The following is a 24216-nucleotide window of genomic DNA, read 5'->3' as shown; positions in this document are numbered from 1 at the left end:
AGTTGGTTCTCAAATTATCTGACAGGGAGAACTCAGTGTGTGTGTCTATTGACAATTATAATTCTGTACCTCTAACTGTAAAGGCAGGTGTTCCGCAAGGATCTATTTTGGGACCGATTTTATTTTCTATTTATATAAATGATCTTGGGGTAGGGTTAAATCCAGCAAAGGTACACCTTTATGCAGATGACACAATTATTTATACTACAGCGCCATCTTTAAAAGTGGCAATGGATTCCCTACAGACTGCTTTTAATTTATTGCAGATGTCACTTGTTAATTTAAAATTGGTTTTAAATTCTAAAAAGACTAAATTTATGATTTTTTCACGTTCCCGTTCATCACCCACTGACTGTACAGTTCTAACACTAGATGGTACTCAGCTAGAGAGGGTTAGCTCTTACAAATATCTTGGCATCTGGATTGATGACAAGTTGACCTTTAGCGTCCATATTGATAGCCTTCTAAAAAAACTTCGACCAAAGTTAGGTTTTTATTTTCGTTTAAAAAAATGTTTTCCTTTTACTGCTAGAAAAAGATTGGTTCAAAGTACTTTTTTGTCAGTATTAGACTATGGTGATGAAATTTATATGCATGCATCTTCATCTCTGTTGAAAAAACTGGATGTAGTCTATCATGCTGCCCTGCGGTTTGTAACTTGTGCAAGTGTACATACGCACCATTGTAACTTGTATGAAATGGTTCAATGGACTTCATTGTATTCAAGGAGAAAAACCCATATGTTAATTTTTATTTTTAAAGCTTTACTGGGTAAACTACCGCAGTACATATCCGGCTTACTGAAATATTACTCCAGTAGCCATAACACTAGATCCTCAGAGAAAATTCTCCTCATGGTCCCAAGTATTCGAACAGAACTGGGTAAATCAGCCTTTTCCTTTCATGCCCCGCATGTCTGGAATGAGTTACAAGGCATTCTTAATCTGAAATCCTTACCCTCTCTTGACATGTATAAAAATATGTTAAAATCTGTTTTTACTGAACAATGTTATTGCTTTTAGCAACAAGTGCCTTTTAGCTCCTGATCCTTGTATGTCTGTTTTTTTATTATTATATTTTTTATTTTTTTATTTTCTTTGGTATGTTTTAATATGAAACTTTTATTTTCCTGCTGCCATCTTGACCAGGACTCCCTGGCAGAAGAGATATTGTATCTCAATGGGACCTTCCTGGTTAAATAAAGGATAATAAATAAATAATAAATAAATAAAATTCATGCTGAAATTGCTGTTGCTGCCCTATGTGTCTTCATTGCTCTGCAGTTCTTAGTTCCCACAATGCATCGTGCCATTTCCACCACTCTGCCACTCGTGTTAATTTTTCATTCACTCACTCACTGCCGCCTAATTGCATTTCATAATTTAACATTTTAATCCAATGTATTCATTGGCTTATCAATCTAGAGCACCACTTAAATTTAGCCACAGTTTCTGCTGCTCCCAACGCTCTTCTGAAGTCTGACCATCTATCCATGAGTCAGGGAATTAGATTCCTTAGTTTTCCTTCAATTGCCTTCGGAGCAAGCAAAGTAACTTCCAGCTTCAGGACGAAAGAGAACCAAGACAAAGAACAGCTTTTCTACTGACAACACGGGGAAAGATTCACAGCAGGCACCTAAGTCAAGGTGTTTTTCCCCTGCATATGTCATCATTATTTTCCCCCTGTTGCTATATTGCTAGTCTCTGAATGATTGTGGCTTTTGCATTGGTTTCTTCCAAAGTCTCTGTACTGTTTGTTTTTCTCTTCTTATTATTTTTTATTTATTTTCTATTTTTGTCTTCAGAATTGCTTTTGGTTGTCTATGTAGTCTGTCTGTGTAGTTTGTCTTCCCGGAGGGTTACAGATTTGTACCTTCAAGTTGCTTACATGAGTATTAGCAAGGCAACAATCTCTTTTGGGCCTCTCATAGTAAATCTCATAGTAAATTCTAAGCTAAATATATACCCACCTCAAAAGCAGTGTAAGTACTGGTCATGAGCATGGCAATCAAAGGGGGGCGGGATTATGAAGGGTTACCCAGATTGTACTCTGAGGAGTAACACTGTAGAGCCCTTTCCATAGCTTACATTTGATATTTTGTCATTCAGTCTGATTGGCTTTTGAGGTTTGCAAAATCTCGGCAAAAGATTTGGAATAAGTTATGCTACAACATGCTTGCAATCTTTGTGCAGGAACGATGGCAGTTTTCATTCCCTCTACTTTTTTTCTTCGGTGGTTGGATCTGTGTATGACATGCTTTTAAAATTGTCAAGCCTTTCAAATTGTCTTTTGAAGCAATAACCTTTTGAGACCTCTGCTGATGGGAGGCCAGAGACTGGAGGAGAGAGGTCACTGAATGCACCAGCCTGTGGCCTATCAGCAGCTCAGGTGTAGAGAGGAGCTGTACTTACATAGTCCAGAGAAAAATTTCATGTGTGAATGGGGGCAACACTTGTGAAGTCATCTTTCGGCAGGGTGTCTCTCTGTCTCTCTCTCTCACACACACTCTCTCTCTCTGTCTCTCTCTTTCTCTCTCTCTCTGAGAGCAAGTCCATTGGCAGGGTATCTCTCTGTTTCTCTCTCACACACACACACTCTCTCTCTGTCTCTCTGTCTCTCTCTCTCTCTCTCTCTCTCTCTCTCTCTGAGAGCAAGTCCATTATATTTAAAGATGTGGACCATTATGCAACAGACAGTGCAATCAGTTGATTAAATGCTGCTTCGACCCCCTGCATCAATCAGTCACACGGGGGAGCGCACTGTCTCCGAAGTCCACTCATCATGCTGACCGGGGCGTCTCCACCCCACCTCCCGAGGCATGACCCTGATCATGTGACCTGTGACAGGTGCATTAACCCAGCGTCCTTCGGTGGTAAAGACTGAAAGGTTTATTCTACCCTCGTTTAACCCACTCAATTCTCATTTGCAGTGGCAACTCGGGGGAAGCGCAGTGGGGAGTGATCGTCAAGTGCTCTGCAGCCAAGAGGCCGTCAGCATTACATTCAAGTAGTTTGTCACCCTTTTAAACGCTCGGAGCATATTATTGGCTGGAAGTCCCGCAAAATGACAGGCGGCTGCCTGTGGCATATATGATGTAACCACCCTTTTTTTTGTGCCTGGGGAATTCATTTGTGCGTGTTTGGTAAACAGTCCCTCCATTGCATCTATATCCCTATAATAAAATGCATGCATAATTCATGTTTGGATAAAAAGGGGTTTATAATGTGTGTTTAGCAATGCGGTATTAATAATGAAAGCGGAGCGCAATGGGTAAAATGTTCTTGGCTCTCTGCTGTCTTTGAAAGTACAGTAGGGAACCCGTTGAGATTGGCAGCAAGGGTTCTCTTTCCGGGGCATTGTCTCCATTTAAAAACTGTAGCGTTTTCACGATGACATCATGGCTCAAGAGTGGAAGAAAAAAATCGGGCAACCCTCAAGGATGGTGGAGGAGGTCACGGGTGTAGCACAGAATTCTGGGCCCTGTGCATATTCAGTCTCTGTGGGGCCCCTTAAAATTGAAGAGCAAAGCAAACTTTAGAGCCCCCCACCCCCCCCCCTCCATCCCTCCCTGCCTTGGGGCTCTGGGTAGTCAGTTCCACTATGCCCCCCCACTGCGACACCCCTGGAGCAGGTTATTAGCTTCTGTGAATTGACCTGTGAAATCACATGCAAATGCGCATCTGTTCTGAAAGGCAAGAGAAACTGCGAGATCGACGCAGTGCAACTGGTCAGCGGAGAGAGGCGGCCACTGGGACGGACGGGGGGGGGGAGCAGAGGATTGAGAGGTTCACGGCGCTCCGCTGCCGCAGCCTTTGCACAAGCATCTGCACCGGAGAGGAAATCCCAGCTGTGGGGCCGGGTTGCCTGAGCCGACGCCAAAATGTCAGCGGAATGCATTAGAGGCAATGACCCGATTCACTGCCTCACCTGGCAACCAGACAGGCAATCCCCCAACCCCCATCCTCCAGTTTGTGGCGCGCTCCCCTCTCTCTCACCCCCTCCCCTCCCATCCCCCGCGGGATGGTTCCCGCAGGGGCTCCACGCAGACTGCCTCCTCGCCCCGCTGGGAGGAGGAGGCGCCGGGGGCCTTGTGTTTTTTTTATTATGATCATTATTTCTTTATTGGGCCCAGGCTTCCGAAGCCCCGCCACGTCACTGTAGGAATGTCCCGCGTACATCCGGGGCCGACCGCGTCCTCGTTCGCCGTGACCAATAACCATTCGTCTGCGTGGCGGTTGTCACGGCCCGCGGTAAACCTGCCATTATCTCCCGAACGGCTTAATTCATCCCCCTTAGGGAGGCTGAAGCGGATCGCGCTCCGTAGACCTCCCAATTGATTTTTTATTTATTTATTTATTTTTTATTTTTTGGATGGTTTGCATTTTTGGCTTAACTGTACTGCCAAAGAGGAGGAGTGAAAGAGCCGTCGCCCGCTCTGTCATCAAAACACATTACAAACAGTAATTACAGCACCTGCTATGATTGGTACCTTTCGCGAGGAATGACGAACGGTATCACACCGCTCGGAGACGGCCCCCCACGTGAGCCGGTTCACTTTGACTCAAGTGCCACCTGCTGACGGCTTCGAGGCACTGCGGCACGGAGATAAGCGAGACGAGCCTTGTGCCCGGCCCCCCCGATTTCACGGCTAACAAGCGGCACAGTGGCCTCCCTCCGGAGAATGTAAAACAGGCTGGTGTTGTTGCGTACGGCCAATGACTCACCCCTGCTTCAGTGGCGTCACCTGTACACCTGACAACAGGCCACAGGTGCTTCACTGACAGCCTCTGCTCATGTCATTCGCTGAAGTTCACAGGTTGAGACCAGAAAAAAAAAAAAAACCTTTCAGCCCACCAGAGACATTTTGATCGAACAGTGCCCTTCATCCCATCCGGAGTACAGCGAGGTACAGGTGCAGTGCCGTACATTATAATGGCCCATAAATAGCCGGGTCTCCAGATTGAAACGGGAAAGGCCATAAATCCAACTTTTATTGCGTATTATGCTAATGTCTCCTTTTGTCAAACAACAGTCAGATGAGCGCTATCATGGCGCGGAGTTTATAGTCTTTGAGACACTGTATGAACCATCCTAATTATACAGCGCGTTAAATCAAAGATTGAAGAGGCCCTGACCTCCTTTCATGTATCACAGTCGAATCCTCTGCCCGATAGCCTCTTCTTCTCGGCTAAGCACCTCCTGTCCCTGAAGGGTGTATCAGAACAGGCGCAGCAGTCTTTTTTACTGTCTAAGTATACTAAGAAGGTTTTTCCCCCCCCGGTTGAGGCTCAAAGATGCCTGGTAACCCGTGAGATCATGGCCTGAAAACTCTTTTCCGTGATTGATGTAACCTGGATATTCAAAAGCAGTTTGAACAGGCTCCCACAGCACCAAGAGCCATGATGTTCCAGACCTGGATGTGCCCCCCCCACCCCACCCCTGTATTCAAGGCCTCTGCTCCGACAATTTTTCTTCACAAGCAGGCCACTGACACTGATAATTTTACAAGTCAACAACCCCGGGGGGTGAAATATGAATTCAAGGTCGCGGGGATGGCGTACCTGGCAGTCGCCTGAATAAAAACAGCTGTTTATGGGGGTTTTTTACATGTTTTTACGGTCGTGTCAGCGTCTCGCGAAAAGCCCACGCCGCACTTTTTCTGGACGAGGTCCATGCGCCGCAGAGCCCTCACCTGACTCCTGTGATTCAGACATTAAACTGTCCGACCGCGGAGGGCAGGGAGCCAGCTGCTCCCCGACCCGCCGTCCAAAACCTGCACCGCTACTTCTGAGCTGGGGGAGGGGGGGAGGGGCGCAGCTGGGGCAGCATGGTTTCTGCCTCACACCCACCCCTACCGCCCCCCCCCCCCCCACTCTCAGCTCCTCTATCCTCGGCCTGGGTCTCGGTTTTGTTGCACACCTGATTCTCGAGCCTGTCTCTCTCTTACCTCTTACGCCACCCCCCGCCCCCCTCCCCCCCCACTCTCAGCTCCTCTATCCTCAGGCCTGGATCTTGGTTTAGTTGCGCACCTGATTCTTGAGCCTGTCTCTCTCTTCACACCCCCCACCCCCCCACTCTCAGCTCCTCTATCCTCAGGCTGGTCTCGGTTCTGTGCACACCTGATCTCGAGCCTGTTCCCCTTCCGAACCCCCCCCCCCCCGCGCTCTCCCGCGCGGCAGGTGCTAGCGCCTATTGAAGGGCCCCCCCGTGATTCTGTGAGAGGCCTGCGGGGGCCCCTTCAGCGGGAGGCCGTGGCGGGGAAAGGAGGGGTGATTTGGTCGGGAGTCAGGAGCCCCCGCCACCCACTGTCAGACCTGGAAAGAGCCAGCCATGATGGGGCCTGCTGTCAGCCTCAATGCGCTGTGGCACTGTCCATAATGCACATAAGGAGCACTGCCTGCTAATGGAACACTTCTCTGAACTGCAGATTAATGCGGAATAGCATAGGTCCATCTTCTTTCATCACAGTTCCTGGCTGTTTTTAATGACTGGTTGAGCCAACTTTTTTATCTTGCTGCCGATTCCTCTTGTGTTTTCACAATCGTTACATTTGTTCGTGTTTCACAGACACTTTTGTCCAGAACAACATCTTAAACTCTTACGTTTTAACACGCAGCTCATTTGGACCATATTATTCATTTGCATTTGTATTACTGTTATTGTATTACTGCATTTCAATGCTGAGTTTTCTCAACAAATGACAGAAACTGGCGGTGTGTTTGTCGCTGATGTTCGTTCTCTCAATGAAGGCCCTGCTTGTGACTGATGTGCCCCCGAAACAGTGACAAGATTTTCAAAAGTGAATAAAAGAAGAAAAAGGCCTTGAGCAATGAAACAGGAAGCAGGAGGAGGGGCTGGGACGGTTCTCCTCCAGTGCTAGTCGGTCAGATGCCAGAGCTGGAAGCCAGAGCGGAGAGGTGGAAAGCCATCTCTTCCACCGGGGAGAGAATCCGTTCAGGAGGATAGCTCTCCCGGGCCGGATGAGCCGGAGGTTTTGGCAGCTAAACCCGCGGCCATCCAATGAGATGGATGATCATGGCAGCGGATTGAGGCCATGGTGAACTGGACTGCTCTATTCCCCCAACACACACACACACACACACACACACACCCACCACATGAAACGAACACAACAGGTAACTCACCTTACACACACACACAAAAAACACACACAAGACTAACACACCACCACACCACACACACTTCACACACACACACACACACACACACACACACACACTCACTCACACACACACACACACACACACACACACACACTCACACACACACACACACACACACACACACACACCCGCATCGCGGCATGTGAGGAACGCTGGAAAAGAGCGGGTAATTCTTTCCCTTGAAGAAAAAAGATGAACTGGTATTAAAGGGTGAAGAAAAACCCTCAGACACCTCAGCTTGTGTGTTATGGGAACAGCGTGAGCGGACTCATAGATTCCTGGGGGGAAAAAAAAGAAAAAACTTTAAAAAAACGTCATATCCTTATGGACGGTGGCTATTGCAGGAAGGAAAGAACAAAAATAGTATAATTTACTGTGCATGAGCTCTCCTACTTTCTTCACGTTAAGGCGTTCAGCCATTAACGCCGCTGAAACACCCAGTTTCTCCTCTCCCTCTTCCGTAATTGCAGTGATTAGTGTTCGGGGGGTCATCTTGTTGCTGGAAACATCTGTGTTGCAACATATATTTTTTTTCGCCATGTAATGAGCCTGCATAATTTGTCTTTTATAATTTTCCTTGATTAAGGCATTTGTCTCTGACAGCATGTTTTTTCCTTGATAGCACGTTTAATGAATATGTTTATAATTTGAAGCAAGATCATTGCGAGTTCCATTGCAACGATGACACTGATGCCAGTTGGACTGAATTACAGGTCCAGCTGTAGCCTTGCTCCAATTTTCTGCTTGACCCCAAGCCCGCTTCAGCAGTCCAGCTCGAAGTTTATTTCGGCTCTAAGTTTGTTCAGTAATAAGGAGCAGTAGCATGCCTTCGAAAAAAAGAATAATAAAATAATTTAATTTAAGAGGGAATTACAGTACGAGAGTTATATACAGACAGGGCTTACATCCCAGCAAGCACATTGTATTTATATTCACTGATATACTGATGAAGCATAAACTACTGCTCGCAGGCTGGGGATGGTGATTTTATATTAGGAGACGCTGGCAGGGAGCAGCCAATCTGGCAACCGTAGCCTTAGCACCAGCAGATCCATCGCTTCACTGGCGGAGTATCATTCAGCCATAGCCAGAGGGAGCGAGGGAGGGTGCTAGCACGCGAGCGTCTGTCCGCTTGATGGACTGCAGTTCGCTGACCACCGAGCCCCCGCTGGGTGCTCCCAGAGGCCGCTAACCCCCCCCCCCCAGGTGCACTCTGAAGGAGGTCCTGGGTGCGGGTTTCAGGCCCAGAGACTGCATCTCTTTCACCTCCTAACCTTGAGCCTCAAGAGGAAAGGTGATGTCAGGGCTTAAGGCAGCTGGTTCCGCTAGAAGGCTCGATGCTGGTGTTTGGCCGATCACTCAGTTTCCGAAATTTCATTCATACTTTTTAAAACTTGCCAACCATCGTCTATAAATTACTTTCAGTCCTAAGTATTCAAAATAAATTGTATCGTCCTGTACAGAACTGCTTCCCTTTAACAGTTGCTCTTTATAGTTCTGAGAATAGTGCCATTTCACAGGCTGCGAATGAACATTGGAATACTAGGAATTTAAATATTAGCTCTATGGAGGGTGAGTGATAGTCACAAAATAAGAGCCAAGTAATTGATTTAAAGTGTTTTCTCACTACAGGCAGAGGACCAGTATTGACATCGAGGTGATTCTGATGAGTTTTAGCTTTTAAAATTTAACAAGTAGTCCTGTTGATACATCGCCCGATCAAACAGTTGAAAATCATTCAATTCAATGCCTTAAGTTCTAGAGATTTGGAAAAAAATGTTCATTCCTACTATAAAATTCAAAAACCCACTGGGGCAAATCTGGTTAAATATAGGACTGTCTGACAGTTTAATGGAACTCCATGAGAGCGAGGAGAATTCAGAGAGAGAAATCTCGCACACCCCTTTGCCTTCGCTCCTGGTGCAGATCAGGTTGTTTAACAGATGGACACCTCAGAAATGGTCAGGATGGAGGGCAAAGAACGGTGCGAGATTACTGCAGGGGGATTACAGCTCAGCATGGACTCTGGGACTTACCACCTGCAGAGATGTAATTCTCTGGTCCCACCATTATTTAAAAAAAAACTGTTACCTAAAGTGTTAACGATTCCAAAAAAAAGAAAAACCGGTTAATTTAAATTTCAGCAGCACGGCTCCCTTACTTGTCATTTCATGACAGAGCTTGCACATCACACAAAACCATTCAAAATGCAGTACTTCACGTGGCTTGTTTTCAATGTCCGTGACTCTCACTTCTAATATGCTTTAGAATTTGAGCAAACATATTTAATATTTTTTTCGAGACTCCTTCTGTCTTGCCTCAAGTTCAGCCCTCGAGATACATTAGCAAAAAACATTGCGTGGGAAATTTCAACGAGCCGTTAAACGTGTCGCTCAAAGTGAAAGACAAAAAAGCGCACTGGCGGTTTGCTAGAATGACCCCGCAGATTTCGTGCACGGCGTGTCTGTCCGCCTCCTTTTTATTCTCTGCTTCCGTTTATTTTATTTTTATTTATTTATTTTTTTCTTCCTTCCTGTCAGCCATTGCGGCTCTCCCGGTCGCTTCTCCTCGTTGGGTGCGGCGGGGACACGGCGACGCAGATGCAGCGCGATAATGAGACCGCGCGCGGCCATTCCGTGGCAGAGGAGCGTGGGCTGGCTGCGCTTACCCAGCCAGGCGATGTTCTGTGACGGGGAGGCACCGGCGGGTAATGAATAGGAAGTGAGGCGTAGCTGGCAGAGCCCGCCGGACAGGCGCGTTGAAAAGACTCCCGGGATCGTTCTGCGGGAACAATAAGAAACCCGGGGAGAAGGGCTTTGGCTGCTCGCGTCCCGCATTTCTGAAGGAGCCTTGACATAGCGTGCTTTGGCACATCCATCTTAACGCTTCCTTGGGGTTGATTATCAAATGCTTATTGACTTCTCCCAGGAAATGTAAATTAATTAGAAACTCCAATTAGCTGTGCACGGTGAAGGGAAACATAATTTTTAGAAAAATGGTTTAGTTGCCCTTCAACATGATAAATCCCCTTGCAGCATTCTAACCCCCTCCTCCACATCCTCCACATCCTCCTCCTCCTCCTCTTCTTCCTTCTCCTCCCTGAACCACCATACACACACTTTCTCACACATGCCACATAGCCTTTCAGGGCATGCCTTTGGCAAGAAAAGGTTTTACTTCTGTGGGTCATAACAAATACGCTATAACTAATTCCAGCATTCGTCCGAAAACAGATCTATTCGCAACGAGGCCAAGCCGTGTGTAACAACTCTGTGTTTTCCTCTAATAAGGGGCTATGCCCCAGAGTAAAACTGGATGGATGAATGCGTCTTCTGTATAAGCTTCATACCTGGATGGGAGCCTTTTGTTCTAACATTTATCTGAAGACGGATAAAGGACAGCTATTTCTTTTGGCTTGATCCGCCTATAATGAGGACGAAGTGTTTCTATGGTAACCCAAGCACTTCGGTAAGACTTATCTTTGTGAGCCTGTGCAAACAGATGAAGCCTCCTATAAACTCATTTAACGTTCCCGGTAAGGAAAAGGTCCAAATTTGCTTCAGAATAATCCTGATTAAGATGCACAATTATTATTTCTGGATGAGCGTTGCTTTTGATCCATTAGGTGACAGACCAAAATCAACCAATAAAATGTTATCTTAGCTCTTGATGCACAGAAATTTTCAAATGAGAAGACCGATTTTAAGTGGTGGAGAGGAACACAGGTACCCTCTGGCGTGCTGCTGTCCTTGCACCACATTCGACTGTTTCCACAATTCTTTCTCAAGCGGTTAGCTTCGAATATCAGGGACACTTAAAACAGCAGAAGGTATGCGGGGATGCATGATCCAAATAATAGTGATTTTTTTTTTTTCACATCTACAGTAGTCTTCTCTCAAGATGTTTACTCATCTTAATTACTTGGATTTTATTGAGAGGGACAGGAACAAACCAGCAAGAGGCCCACCGTCCACATCCATGGCCATCTGAAATGAAACGGGATGAATAATGTATGCCATTAGATCTTGTGTCAGGAGGACAGAAACATCTCTCTGTGCTGTGGGTGTTCTTTTTCTGCTGTGCAAGCGAGTCGGGGAGTCGCAATGTACATGCGTAACTTGACTTTAGTACCCAGCCTAAGGGAAAGTGCTCCATTATCTTAAAACACACTTGTGAAGCATTCCCCTGTATTCGGATGGGTTGGCGGGGGGGGGGGGGTGGTGGCGAACACCAGATGAAGGGAGGCTCTGTGGGCTGGCTTTGCACATCGAAAGGTAGCGTTCACCTCTGAATCTCATCTTTGTCACAAATTCAGGCGCATCTGCCTTGTCTGGCCCTTGTCAGACAGGAGACTGTGGTGGCGAACATGCCGCGGTGGAGCTGAAAGACACAGAGGGTTCAGCTCAAGAAGGGAATTCTGATCCGAGCTGAGCTGAGCTTAAGGTCACCACCAGAAATTATTGAAGCGTCACCAGGAAGGTGAGGTCGCCTGTTCATGGTCCACGCTTGAAGATGCCCTCCTTTGACTCCTTTCAAGCTTCGTTTCGACTTCCGTTTTTGGCCGGGTCGCTGTTCTGAGCCGCTCCAACTCCCACTTCTGTGTGTGCCCTTTTCCGACACCTTAAGAGGGGGGCAGGAGACAGGGCTACGATGAGGGGTAACCGCATTAGCGTCGGTAAAGAGCACCCCTGGTGCCGTCGTCCTGGGTGTGCTTGAGCTCTCAGCTCCATCGAATATCTGCTGCTTTATGTGCTTCTCCTCAAGGACAATTTGAATCCTGGTTGGCCCACAGCATCTTTCAATGTTGGGGGGAAAAAAAGAAAATGTTTGTTTATTATGGCAAAATACAACCTCAAAATCTGAATTCAGCACTTTTGCTTTTTATTGTATCTTATTATTATCATTGCTATTGTTGTGGGGGCATTTAAAGTTAATTAAATGCAAGCAAGACATTTTGTACTCCCATATGCAAAGCTGTGGGTTCTTGCTTGAGTCTCCTTGCTTGAGTCAATGAAGAGCTGTGTTTATAATACAGTATAACAGCTGCGTGACCTCTGGACTCAAACACCACCTGCTTGTGATGCCTGGGAACAGTCTGGTGTTACCTCCCAACGTTTATCTCATCACACGCTGATTGCAAGAGTTTTTATTGGGATTATTATCGGGCAGATGCTTTGTCATCCGTTACCCTCCGGCTCAGAAAATTTCAGAAAAAGGAGGCTGTTTGCATGTTTTTACTGTGCATGACTGCATAAAAATGACATTATTTACTCATTTTTCATAACATCAAAGCCAAAAAAAAAATTCACAGTAAATACCACTTACTTTTATTATTGATTCGCAAGGAGCACACCTGCCTGAGCTAATTTTCCCCTGCAGGCATTCAAAAAGAGAGGTTTGGCTGGTAATCCCTTATATTACATCATCTTGAGCATTCAAAGCAATTTTATTCCTTCGGTGTTGAAGTAGTATTCAATTCGTTACATGAGGAAAAGCTATAACTTTTCTTTTAACATCCGCGCGCCCGGAAGTCTCTCCCTGCCTCTGGCTGCCGAAGTTTCCATAAATACAAACTGAACGGAAGTTTTTTTGAATTCAGATTAATGCAGAGGTAATGTCTTCCTGGCAACTCCTTTGCATTCGGGGGGGGCTTGTTTCATGTTCCAAATTAAATCAGGTTTAATTATTCACACGACGAGGAAGCTGAGAGCAGCCTCTCGCCAGGGGCATTGGTAAAAGTTCCAGACCCCCGACCTGCCGCACGGGATATATTAAGTCCATAATTCAGCGCGGGACGGCGGTTCACCGGATCGTCATAAAGAGAGGGTGCCCATTTCCATATCCGACCGAAGCAGGAGTATGCAATCGGATTCTTGATTTGTTTATTGCGGCAACTTTCACGCGGCATGAATTTTGTATGAAACCCTCCGCGGTCTCGGCATCAGATATTCAAACCGCCCCCCCCCCTGTCCCCGTGGGGGAAATCGGGGAGGCCCGGTCAGGATGGAGTCCCACTTCGCCCCTCTTTAAGCGATGTATGTTTTCGCTTTTCTTTATCTCATGTATAATTCGTCACCGGCCCCATGGTTCGCCGTGCCAGGCTAATGACACGGAGGCTGATAGACTGCGGAACTCTGGGCGAGCTTTTGGGGGCTGGGGGCGGGCTTTTGGGGGCTGTGGGGGTTGCGGGCTTTTTGGGGACGGGGGCGGGCCAGGCCACGCGCCTGAGGCCGGCCCCCCCGCTCCCTGACGAGCAGGCCTCGGAGAAACGGCGTGTCAGAAACCATTAGCCCGCGTCATGCTTGGATGCCACAGCGGCGGCTGGTGGGCTCGGATCACTCACGGGGCCCCCGGATAGCAGCCCTGTCTGAGGGCAGCGTGCGCAGACTGCAGGTAAAAGTCTGTGAAATCCCCGCATGCCTTAGTGCAGCCAGCAGCCCTGCAAACCCCAACTATGCTGCAGCTGTATTCTAATTACCCAAGGTCACTAATGCGGGCTGGGGGGCGGGCTTGTACATTATACGTAATACATGTATTTTGTATTTTCTTATTTATTTATTTTTTTTGTTTTTTTTCAACGTTTGTATGCTGCATTGTTTGGAGAAGTCACATGCGCAAAAAAAATTTTTTTTATTTTTGAATCACCTGGCTCAATAAAGGACAGATATTCATTATATACATATATATATATATACATATATCAGTAGAAATATACATAAGTAAACACATATTTCACATAAGCTGCAGTTCAGACCATTCAAATAAGGTGCAGTGATTCCTCTGGTTTACTCCACTTAAAGTATCGGTTCAGGTTCAAACTGAGTCCCATCCACCCCCGTCCGCGCAACAACATTTCTTCATTGACTCGAACTTTACATAAACCCTTCTGCTCCGTGGAGAGCGCAGGGCATCCATGGCCTTTCATGGTTTTCATTCAGCCGTGGGGACACTCTGTTACAGACTGTGTTGACACCGATGTTTATTCTTTAGCGTGACAGATCCTTCCAGTCTTTCTTCTTTTTATTCATGCCTGTTTTTTTTATTTATTATTATTATTCCTGGTTTTGTTTTTTATCCTCCAACAGGTCTTCATTAGCTTACAAAAAAGCACCGTCTCAAAAGCACACTGAGGCACACGGGCCCACGAGCGCTTAAGTCACCTGTCTCCGTTCAACAGGAGCGTACCCTCGTCAGATCTATTGTTCTTCTCTCCTTCCATGACGCCTGGAGAAATCGCTTTTTAAAGCAGGAAGGCTTGAGGTACAAAGCCTGTGACCCAAAACCGGGCCTATCTGAGTCACTGCGTGCGCTGTCAAAGTGTAATCCATGGAGCAGTCAACATCCAGCACCCTGACAGCGGTTTCTCAAACGCTAGAAACTCTTTAAAGTTTCCGTTTTTTCTCCTTAAAATCAACTGGATGAGAAGAATTCGGATGGTAAGAAGATGAAAGTTAAGTGCTATTGTTGTAATTGCGCTAAACATTGTTTTCAATCAAGCGGCAAACGAATTAACAGCGAAAGAAAACGACAATGTACGAAACTTGCCTTGAAACTAATCAACGTTAAAAACAGTAATTGTGGGCATCATGTCGACAAAAGCAGCTGTGACAAATGTTTCATTTTCTGAGAAAATGAAAATTTAAAAAGTCCTCGCAAGGAGAGGAGCTTTGTGCGCTTCTTTAAGAACTTAATTAGCCCGCATATGTATTGATGTGATTTCAGACCACTGGGGGAAAGCAGGAGCTCTGCTGTCACCTTAAAAGGTAATTTTCCATCTCCCCGTGAGAGATTGCCTGAAAACCCGCGAACGCATTTTCCAGCATAAAGGCGGGCTTTTAGCCCTGCTGTCAGACCCGGCTCACCATTTTCTGGGCGTCGCCGTACGGATAAACAGAAACGCAGGCTTGATGGATGACTGCAGGGGGTCTTTTTTTTTTTTGCACCTGCATGTAGTCACAGAGGATTAAAACATTCATCAAAATAATGCCCGAGTATCATAACAGCCTGGGGAGTTGGGCACTGTTTGTTAAGGTAGAAATGGAGTAAGAAGGGTAGGAGGGAATTTAGGAGGGAAGAAAACCCAGAGCTGGGGGAGGAGGTGGCGGACAGCGGCACTAATGTGAGCTTACCGATGCTGAAACTGGACATCAGGCTCACTGCGTGCCTGTATCTCTGAAAAGCAAATGTGCAAATGAAGTGCGGAGATTCTCGTCAGTCGTCAATACAGCTCAATCAATAGAACGATGAAAAAAGGAACACACACGATAGACATGAGTCACGAACACAGCAGCGTATCGCAGTTTGTGCCGATTTTTATTTTCCTTGAAAATCTTTTCACCCCCGTGTTAACGTGTAGCCAACAGTTGCAGAATGAGAATGTAGTGCAGGACCAGCGAGGCCTCAAATCCAATCAGAGAAATGGCATCAACCGCAAAACTGATTAAACTCAAGCGTCTGCTGTTCCAATGCTCTGATTTATGTCAAATGGCAATCCTTTTGCCTCAGAACCAAAAAAGCTTGTCGTCCAAGCACCCGCAAAAAATCTTGTTAGGCATTTTTTTGGGGTTGGATGTTGTTATCATTCTTGATGGGTGTGCAGGTACCAGCGGTGGGGGTATAATTTGAACTTTTTCCAAACTAAAACAATGACAGATGGCGTTTACTCCCAATCTCCATAATCAGTGCGTCGGAATCACTTGCATGTGCTGCTGTACAGTTGTGTTTCAAACCTTTAATGTCGCCTGGTGGGTCAGTTGAGAAAAAGTCCTCAATTGCCATGCTAACTTTGCCGCTATGTTTTTTTCCCCAACCTATTTTTAAAGCCTCACAATTAAAGTTCTTCCACAGGAAGAAGTACAGTAAATCAACTGAAAACATTTGTCTTGTCCTTTCAGAAGCATACAGTAATGGATGGTATGAAGGTGTCTGGACGATGACGTCTGCAGTTGGGATCCATCTCAAAGTTACAAAACAACAATCAAACGACAGGAGCTGTGGCCTTTAGTCACTGCAATATTCATAAGACCTTTGTCTTACTTACTGAATGAGCTGAATACATTAATACTGAGGAGGCTTAGCAGTGCTGCTTCCCCCAAAATCCCTCAGCTCTTCTCAAAGTCTTGGAACTTTGCAGTATTAAATAAAGGTAACTGCTCCACCCACCACAGCTGCCAGGCAGAGATAAAAAATATATAGCTGCACATAGAATCTATCTATCTATCTATTTTATGTAATGTAATTACTTCATGTCTCCAGTTATATTAAGAATGCTATGTTAAGTCCAAGTAAAAAATGAGATACCTGCACACTTACGTTCCAAGTATGGTGCACTGTTTATTGGGAGGTTTTTGAGTTTCTTGCAATTTAACCAAATGTATCAATACCTTTTGAGTTTATTCATATTAGTACCAAGGCATTATTTAAAATGATTGGTTTTCTTTTGGGATCAAACTGGTTTCCACTCAAAAGTATACCCTTTCTGGTTACACCGAATCTGAATCATGCACATTTATTGCGAGATTATCCCCATAATAATTGATTCATGAATGTATTTTCAAATACAAGTATGGGTGAGACCTGATTTATTCTTAGAACAAAGCTCATCCATGTATGCCCCAAGGTTTCTTTCCCGCTGGAATAACACTGGCTGATTAAGGTGTGATTTTGGTACACGAATACCTAATAAACCTGATGCTAAACCAACAAAATAATAGGATCAAAATTCCCAAACCCTCTTTTTATCTGCTTGTTTGCTTGTTTATTGATTTGTGTGGATGCCTTACATTTCCCTTCATTAATGAAGCAGCGCTACGGAATCAAAGCTCGCAGCATACGCACGCATCCCCTTCCTTTTGAAAGAGCTCGGAGAGTATTTGGTGTGACATGTTTGAGAGCAAACAGCAGCTCTCTCCTTCGCCTGGTGGCATGACGGGGGAGGATTACAGAACCTGAACCACGGGGGAAAAGGTGAGGAAGAAGTCAGTCGGAAAAAGTGGCGCATCCCGCGAAAATCACTGATGTCTTTTTCTACTCGTGATCTCAGGAAGCCATTTGATTTTTAATGTCTACCTTATTTCTTCTTCTTTTTTTTTATTTTCTAATGAAAACCGGATTCTTTTATTGGTAAATGTAAGTGAGTTTTCTGTGTATGTACAATGGCTGAAGGTTCAGTCAGCGATGGCCATTTCATGGGCCCTTGGGGCTGTCATGTAAGATTTTCGGTTTTACACCTTTAAAATTCAAAGGCCTCTTTCTTCGGTTTGCCGCATCTGAAAATCCTTTTAAGCCCAGAAAATTGCGGTCCTTATTTTTTCACACTTAAGCGTTCCATGTTGGCGTGGACATGCAGAGGATGCAGTCGGCCTCGCAAAAAGGACGGGCCTTTGAGGCAGCACAGAAAAGAGGGGGTCCGTGTGACACCTCCGCAAAACTTTTTTTATTGAGCAAAATGGTATTGAGCACTAAACAATGGAATGCGTTTGCCACCTCCTGCAATCCGCACAGAATTTGTCATGCCCGAGCATTTCGCAGCCCAGCCACATGATTGAGTCGGGAGCTAATACCTTTAGCCCTCCGCCGTCCTGTTGGGAACACACTTGTTTTAGAGCAATCATTCATTTTGTGTCAGTTGAATGGAGTAGAATGAATGAGGTGTATTGCTTTACCGCATTTCACGGTAAATTAGGCTCTGGTGAAAAGGCTTTCATTTTTTTTCTTTCTTTCACTTTTTTTTTTTTTTTGCTGGCAGCATAAAAACTAATATGTGGGCTCTGAATGCATTTCCCCCGAAGTGCGCCTAGTTGAGAGACAAAGCATGTCATGTGCTCAGCCCAAATAGCAATGCAATTCCTTAAAAGTTATCTCGAACGCAAATGTGCTGCAACTACCATGCCAATACGTGGCAAGTGCCATAAACAAGAGTTATGAAAATGGAAATGGGGGTGAATTTGCTAAAATATTGCAGTCATAACGAGCAAATGATGAGCACAACAATATTGCAACGATAAAACTTGAGTACTGAATTTACAGCAATATTGTAAAAAATAACGAGGGACTGGAAATACGGAGTAATTACCAGAAGCGTGCGCCCTGGATGTAGCGCTGCTGTAGTCACCTTCACGAGAAGGTTATTATCCTGTAGTTTACAAGATTATTTATCAAATGAAATGTGTTGACTGTATTTACTGTGCCTAGGGAGTACAAGAGAAAGTGTCTGCACCGATCTGCAGTAAGTAACTAACTGTACAGATGGATAATATGTGAATTGTTACGCAGTTAAATTACATAAGTGAAAAGATATAGTTGATAAAAGCGCATAAAAAATGTTAAATATAATGCAAAAACAGGTCTGGGTATGTTTTGTGACCTGGTATCCCTTGAGGTGGTTGGCTAAAGCAAGGCTTGTTTTGAAGGAAGGATAGAAAATAGCTTTGTATTCAACACAGGTCTACAAGCCAAGACCCCTTGAAATGGTGCTGAATTGAAACTTTAGTTTTTTTTTTTTTTCTACTTCGTCTTCTTTTTTTAGCTTTTTCCTCCATGGAAAAAAGGCCAAGCAAGCTCATTCCATTTGTGTTTCTTTTTCTTTTAACTCGGACTGAAAGATCAGGGATCAAAGCCTGGGAGGTAAGTGCACTGCAGACAGATCAAGAGCTTAGCAGCCCAGTGATGAGAAATTGTAACTTGGCTATTCTGTCCCCCTCTCCTCCTCCTCCCCCCGTCCCCCCCCCATCTTCAGAGAGATGGCAAAAGGTTTGTGGAGAGTCCCCCGAGCTTTTCCGCAACCCTGGAAATAAATTGAACAAAATCATCTCCCTTCAACCCCAAAGCGACTTCAATGATCGCTCTGTCATTTTCAACCATTCGGTGGCATTTTCAATCCACGCAAAATCTTGTGTTTTTTCCTCACTTTTTTTGTTTTAAACCAGCCGTTTGTCTAATCGGACTCATCCCCTGATTTCAAGGGGTGACCACATAAGCGATCTTTAAAGAAGTTTCCACGTCCGGTTAATGAATGGTACAAAACAGGGGGCTTAAAAGTGTGCAATAGAGTTTCCATGTTTTTTTTAGAATGTCAAGGTTGATTTAAGGTTGCAATGGAAATCACCATCAACCAATGGCTAGTCCATCACCCGCCTGTCCGTACCTCTGTTCTAAACATGGCGTAGTGCCTGTGATAAACAGAGGCCATACTTGCAAACTGCAGTACTGCACTTTCCTGGAGTGACACAAGTAGTCACTTTGAATAACCACTTGCAAGGTTCTAGATTACGCTCTGAAAACAGTGGTTGTGGGGGGGGGGGGGGAGACCCGTCTCTGCCTTCGTACCCACACATATCAGGAGAGAGGCTTTTACTGTACGCTAACACACAACGGCGTAATCGAATAGAATAGCAAAGCCATTCTTATTTGATTTCCTCGGGGAACCTTATGAAGATTAATGCTTTTATTTCCCAGCCTCATAAACTTCAGCCAGTCTCTCTTTTTTTCCCATTTAATTTGATTTCCCGCAACTCCTTTGGGAAGACAATGCCATTTAAAATATGCGCCCACTCACATATACACAACCGTAAAAAGGGAGCGCAGTGCAGACACAAGGCCTGCCTGCCTGCCTGCTGTGTGCTCCCGGTATTATGATATTTCAGGGGTATTTATATCTTTTTTATGTTGCCCTTGATTCATTCAGGTTGAGGGCCAGGCCCCTGCATTTTGCCGTGTGCACAATCCGCCCATAAGCCACAAATGCACTGATGACAAGGTGCTGAAGTGGCAGTTCTTAAACACCAATACGTTTGGACCACAGCTGCAGGCATAAAAATTCAGAATATTACGCTGTACAGCAGAAAAATTCCCCCATGGATGTTTCTCTATAGTGAAGTAAATTTATTATATATTGCCGTTGTTTGAGAAGAGATCATAAAAATGCCTGCTTATGGAAGAACTGTGGTAATGTCTCCATTTTCTTTCAGATTTCTTCGAAATCTGGGTTTCTTTACATGAACCTGGTTAGTTGAGTGCATGTGTGTGTATATGTGTGAGTGTGTGTGTGTGTATGTGTGTGAGTGTGTGTATGTGACGGTGTGTGTGTCTATGTGTGTGTGTGCATGGCAGAGCGTCATAAATATGTGGACAAATTCTCTCTCCTCCTCTGCTCCCTCTAACTGTTGCTAGATGGCAGTGTCTTGGGGTGACTGGGTGCAGTCAGCCCTCCCCTGGCAGAGGGCGGAGTCATTAGGCCATCGGGCTAGAGTGTCCCAGCATCGCGAGGGTATGGTTATCCTTCAGAGGGGCAAGAGCCCTCATCCGGGCCTTCCATCCCAATCACAGCCTCGTCCGTCCACCGTCCCAGGTTCGAGAATACACAGAGACAGAGGCACAGCTGCACGTCCGTCCCCCGCCCTCGCCCCGACAGCTGTGCCCCCCTCCCTCTGCAGCAGCTCTTGTGAATGGCAGATGCCATCTCTCCCCCCCCCGAGTGGTGAGTCAGGGAAAGAGCCAGCGCTTTTTGGGCTCATCCAGATTTTTTGGTTGTAAACTGCCCACGGGCACCAGCGCCATCTTTATGGCCACCATAAAATTTTAAGGGGCAAAATTAATGTATGAATATGCGGTGATAATGTTAAGGACGAGAGATGCACATACCACTGAACAAATGGCATTGGATTTCAGTGGTGCGCTTTACTGGGTCGTAAGTGTTACACTAGTCATTAACCATGAGATCAATCTCCAGTTGTCTCCACTTAACCCATAGGGCCTGGGAAAAAGCGCGCAATAGACCGTCTGCCGTCTGCGTATCGCATCTCTCCATCGCCATCTTTCCAGGAACCCCCAAATCTGCGGTCGCGTGCCGCCTGCCAGTCGGCTCGTTCGGGAGTGCATCTGGCACCGGGGCGGGCGCTAGTCAACCCTGCGGCGTCGGCGCGTCGGTGAGTCACAAGCCAGGCCCGTGAAGACAAAGCGCATTATCGCCCACTTAACTTCCCCCGGATCGGCTTTAACCAATCGTGCCCCGAGAGCGCACGGGGTTTTGCGTGGGGGGGGGGACAGCCACCCAGGCACTTCTGGGGGAAAAAAATAAAAATAAAATAAATGTGTGACATATGCCCACTCGGAAAAAGATTCAATTCCAGCCGATGTCTGTTCGGTGTTTGTTTGCCAGTGTATTTATTTAATGGAGATAAAGGTTCGAGCCGGCTTTTCAGAAACTGGTCTTCTGTCTGATTCTCTTCAGGCAGCTGGGTGGCCGCATCTCAATTACCCCATCAGGCTCGTATCGGCTTGCAAATAAGATCAGAGCCCGATCTCTCCTCTCTCTCTTTGTGTGTTTTTTTTTTTTTTTTTGTCTTTGCCGGCTTGGGCTGGCAACTGCCAACCGAGTGCGGGCCGACCCCTTTGTTTTGCCAGGCGTCGGCGTCGCCGAGCGAACCGGCGGCCTTGGCGTTGATTCAGCCGAGCCGGAGCGGAGCTCGTTTGCCATAATTAGAAAATGACGTGACCCCGGGGGGGGGCGGCGGGAGGGACGGTGATCAATGGATTCCGCTCTGAACCCGCGACACGCAGATACATTTAGACTCGACTGATGGGCCCGGAGAACAGCTGGAGCGGTCTTCTGTTTCATATTAATAATGCTTTGTATGGGGAGTGGGGGGGAATGCCCTATATCTTCAGCTGAACGCTTGAAAGAACTCCGCAGTCTTCGTTCTTTGGGATCAAGATGGCATTAATTACACAAATCGTAATGGTGGATTCATCTGCACTGTGATCACCACGGCGTACTTTCCACTGAGATGAGAACTGCTTACATTTTGAGTTATGCCTCCATTTTGAGTAGATGTATAGGTTGTATAGGTTGCGCTAATTATTTTCATAAATCTTTTGACCGGTTTAGCTGGTGGCCTTGAATTGCCCTTACTAATGTTTCTTCTCAGTTTTGTCCTAAGTTTTTTGTGAATTGTTCATGTGTAATTGTAGCTTTGTCAAATGATTACACAAACTCAAAACTGAGACAGACTAGTCCCTCTTGTATAATATGTCTGCCACATTGAAGAGAAGGATGAAAGCATTATATTTTCAAGGCCAGCTCTTTTCAACTGCATAGCATTTAAATCTCTTTTCACACAAAAAAATGATATTACTGCATCATGATTGAACATCAAGTGGAATGAATACTGGCATGGATTGTACACGCCTTTAGCATTGGGCTTATTTTCCAAAGCAATGACCCAAGCCGTAAAATAAAAGAGATCATAATTGCCTAAGGTATAATCTAAAAAGCAAAAATGAAAAAAAGAACCTCCGATTGTCAGAAACAAACTTTTTGTCAATTCGGAGATGATGGGCTTCGATCAGCACCACGCCACTGAACTGGGATATGAGGTACGGAAACAGCCAGACTTCTGCAAGTGGGACAGATGTAATTAAATATATATTCACAGCTCTTTTGGACGCCAGATTTGCATGCGTTTCCTCTGTGCCTTGGAGGCACTTTGTTAGTCATAAGCTCTCTCTGTTCTGCACCGAGCATTTTGCTCACCTGTGTCGCCTCCACTGGGAGTTATAACCAGATTTGCCCTCACAGCGATTGTATGCACAAACCGCCCCTTCGCCTCCCATAAAAACCTCCCAGCCGAAATAATTTTAATGACATTTACATGGGTGTACTGTATTTGCAGGGGAACACAGCTAAACTCTACTCTGCGGTCTCGAAATGAATAGGCCATTGATTACGGAGTGGAAATCTCAGCCGCCAATTCAGCATCGCCATTACCATATTGTGGCGCACTGAAATGTGTCGGGAATACCAACCGTGAAATAAGTACGGGGGAGTCTGGCAGGGTTTTAAACACGCGGTACTGTACCGTGAGTGTGCTGTGATATTTCTCTTTCTGGCTTTGATAGGCGAATATTGTTCCCGATGCATTCTCTCTGACTCCCCCCCCCCGCTGTGCACACAGATCAAATGTACCATTTCTTAAAAGCTATGTGTCACCTTCGTGGGCTTTGGGGAGAAATAGCTTTTAGAGCCTCGTTCTCCTCTTTAGCTCGTCCGAATCAGTGTTAGTTTGAGTTGTTTGTTTTGTTGTCCCAGCCCTGGAGTTATCCAATAAAAACGCAACCCACTGAAAGGACCCGTGTGATTGGTGTGGGGGGTCTATGGATCGCATGAATTAAACAAGGGGCTCTGATAGCAGCACTTTGCCGCGCACTTAAACCGACTTTTAAAAGCGAGGCCATCAACCTGTCCTACAAGCTGAGGGGGGAATTATCATGCTGAAAGCATAGCCATGTATCCTGCCTGCACGTACAGTTTCCTCCATCTTTAATGAAGGCATCGCATCCTGTTCCTTCGCGGCCGTACGCTAGAGCGTGCTGGATACGGTGATGTATGTACATCGCCGCAATACTTAAAGCCGATAGCATTCCGGTCGCTGATCCTCCAACTGGAGACACTTGAGCCCGGTGCGGTGGGAAGATGTATGGGCGGTTTCTTGGACACCGCTGGGAGCATACATTTCCACGGCAATGCACATCTGTGCGGGACGCTTCCAGTGACAGCATCGTCCAACATTGCCAGGAGGAAAGAGCCCGGCATTTGTCTCTCACCGTCCAAAAGCGTATTTCCTTAATGTGTGTCACAGTAATTGGCGGTATTTCATCTGCCCAGATGATGTTTGTGCGCTGCATGAATGCATGCACATACGTGCACGTGTTACATATTATTTACCTACTGATGCCTTTCATATATTTCCGATATCTTTCCTCTTTGCATGTGTATATGTAGGTATGCTTTTCATGAAAATAAGCACAGAAACATGTCCATAAACATTTCATTTTAACTTATTTATTAAAACTAATGAAAGACATTAGCACACAACTGATATGTAATGCGATGCATTTAGCATGTTTTCTGTAAGTGGTGCCCGATGCAAAAATGCCACCATATTAGAATTGTCATAGTAACGGGGGGCCCTGTAGGTGGAAAATAATAAGTAAGGCATGAGAATCAGGGGGACTGACTGAATCTCAAGGAAAC

This window comes from Anguilla rostrata, chromosome 3 (assembly GCF_018555375.3).
Source record: "Anguilla rostrata isolate EN2019 chromosome 3, ASM1855537v3, whole genome shotgun sequence".
In the NCBI taxonomy this organism is placed as follows: Eukaryota; Metazoa; Chordata; class Actinopteri; order Anguilliformes; family Anguillidae; genus Anguilla; species Anguilla rostrata.
The sequence above is the reverse complement of the archived record's forward strand: the minus strand, read 5'-3'. Positions refer to the sequence as shown.